This window comes from Dipodomys spectabilis, unplaced genomic scaffold (genome assembly GCF_019054845.1).
Source record: "Dipodomys spectabilis isolate Male_0828 unplaced genomic scaffold, ASM1905484v1 ptg000309l, whole genome shotgun sequence".
NCBI lineage: Eukaryota > Metazoa > Chordata > Mammalia > Rodentia > Heteromyidae > Dipodomys > Dipodomys spectabilis.
The window spans coordinates 3,341,816-3,344,572 of record NW_024870986.1 but is presented as its reverse complement, the minus strand read 5'-3'; positions in this window follow the sequence as shown (position 1 = coordinate 3,344,572).

Sequence of the window (2,757 nt, the reverse complement as noted above, 5' to 3'; positions counted from 1 at the left end):
ACCTTTGGGGGCGTTCCCCACACTCTCAGGTGGGCCAGGCCAAGAATTTACAATGATTAATGGCTCTCACAGATAATTCTGGCTCCACTGGTTATTACAGTATCATCATAGTGAATTAAAAGAAATTGAAATTGTATATGTCGTTGTTATATTACAAACTTGATGAGACATCACTAACCCATTGTGACCTCATCACTGCGGTGACATCACAAACTCATTGTGATATCACATTGCCATTGTGCCACCATGATCACATTGTGACATCCCAAACCTATTACGACCTTAGAAGCTTTGAAAGACAGCATGGACTTTGTGACATCAAAGGCCATTTGTGTACCCATAGCCTCATTTTGAGCTAATGACAATTGAGATCATACATGCCATTTTAACATCGCAAACACTTTGTGACATAATTACCAGTGTAACATCACATTGTCATTATGACACCATCAGCCAATTGTGAGATCATAAAACAATGACATCATAGCATTATGACAACACATGGTAATTGTGATGTAACAGATATATTGGAATGCTTATTCTGTAATTCCATTCTATTTCAAATGTGGCAGGTGGGTTGATATCAGAAATATATTGTGACCACATAATCATTATGACATCACAATACCTTGATGACACTACATTGCCACACATCCTTTGTGACCCCATCACCAGTGTGACAACACATATTCATTATGACACCATCACCTCCTTGCAACATCACCAATTTACAATGACCTCATAGCTTTATGACATTATATTGTCATTGTGAGGCAATGGAAACATTGTAAATTCCTATACTCTTATTTCATTCTATTTTAAATGTGGCATGTGGGTTGATATCTGAAAATCATTGTGATCTCATAAATATATGGCATCACAATCACTTTGTGACATCACAGTGCCATGGTGATATCACTAACACACTGTGATATCACAAACCTGCCCTGTCCTCATAAGCCTTGTGACGTGCTGCAATTGTGATGTCTTAGTGTGAGCTCTTAATCTGTTTTCAAACATAACAATTCAGTTATGATATGTGATATTAGAAACCCTCTGTGATATCATGACCGTTGTGACATCATACTGACAGCCATCAAGACCATTGTATCACACTATGACATCACAATCCTCCTAGGACTTCTTCACATTTGTGACAACACATGCCTTTGGAGATACCACAGTCCATTTGTGAATTCATATTCTCTGTGATTTCATGATAACTTAGAAACTTTATGCCATTTGGATATCACCAACCAATTGAGACATCATAAACCTACTGTGACCCCTTACCTGTATGCCATCACCAACTAACTGTGACATCAAAACTTTTTCTGATGTCACAATGTGACATAAATTCATGACATCTGTCAGTGTGATGTCACAATGGTCATGTTGTCACAGTGTATTTCTGGTATCTTATGTCATTCATGAAATATGAGTGTGGAAACAAATTCTGAGGGCAAAAACTTCTAAGCTATCACAATGTCAGCATGTGACAGAAGTTATGAGGATAGGAGAGGTTTGTGATGTCACATGGTATTAGTTATATCACAATGGCACTGTGATGTCACAACGTGATTATGATGTCAAAATGGTTATGTTGGCACAAAAATGTATTTTGGATATCAACTCTCATGGCATATTTGAAATACAATGAAATCACAGAATAGGCATTCATAATGTATCTATGATGTCACGATGACAATTGTCATAATGAGATTATGTCATTGAGTTTGGTGATGTCACAATGAGCTGATGCTCTCATAATGAAAATGTGATGTCACACTGTTGAGGATGTCACAAACACTTTTTGATGTTATAATGGCATGTCTGATCTCAATTGTCATTAGTTAACATCAAGGATATGGGTACACAAAGGGACTGTAATGTTGAAAAGGGTATGTGATTTTTCAAAGGAGCTAAGAGGTCATAATAGATTTGAGATATCACAATGGAATCATGATGAAACAATGACAATATGGTCACAATGGGTTTGTGATGTCGTGCTGATGATGATGTCAAAATGGGTTTGTAATTTCACAACGACTTTGTAATATCACAATCAAATTTCCAATTTCAATTGCAACTATTTCACAAGAAGGAAACTGTAATAATCAGCAGGGCCCTAATAATCTATAGGGTCCAATAATCAGTGTGGCCCCATCTCCTGGCCAGCTGGAGAGGACAGGCATTCTGTGGGAGGGGCTGGAACCTTAATCACCAGGAGTTGAGCTGTTAAGAAGTGATTGGGCGGTGGGGAGTTTGGGATGTGACAGTTAAAAACTGTTAGCAGTTGGAGTGGAGAAGGGGTACAGACTTTATATATGCTGCTTGTTCACAGCAATGGAAGGGGAGATACAAATTGAAAAGTCCTGGAAGGAAGGAAGTGGTGTCATAGCAGAGGGGAAAGACCTGGGAGGAGAGGAAGTTGAGGGAGAGCAGGAGGTGAAGAATTGCAACTGACGACCCAGGCAAAACAGTTCAGGCCTGTGGAGAGTAGAGAGGCCTGAAGAGAAGAAGGAACTGGTAGAAGGGATAAAGGTAAAGACTTCAAAGGAAGTATAGGTCTGTAGCGAAGGAGAGACAAAGGGAAGGGGAAAAAAGTCTTGCCCTTTGATACTTGGAGCTTTGGATAACATAATTTTGGGTTTCGGTGGTTTGGAGAACATTTATTATATTAAATGTGTCTCGATGGATTCTCTTGAACAATAGAGGCCTGAATTTTGGAGATCCCATTGAGATTAATCCGTTTGG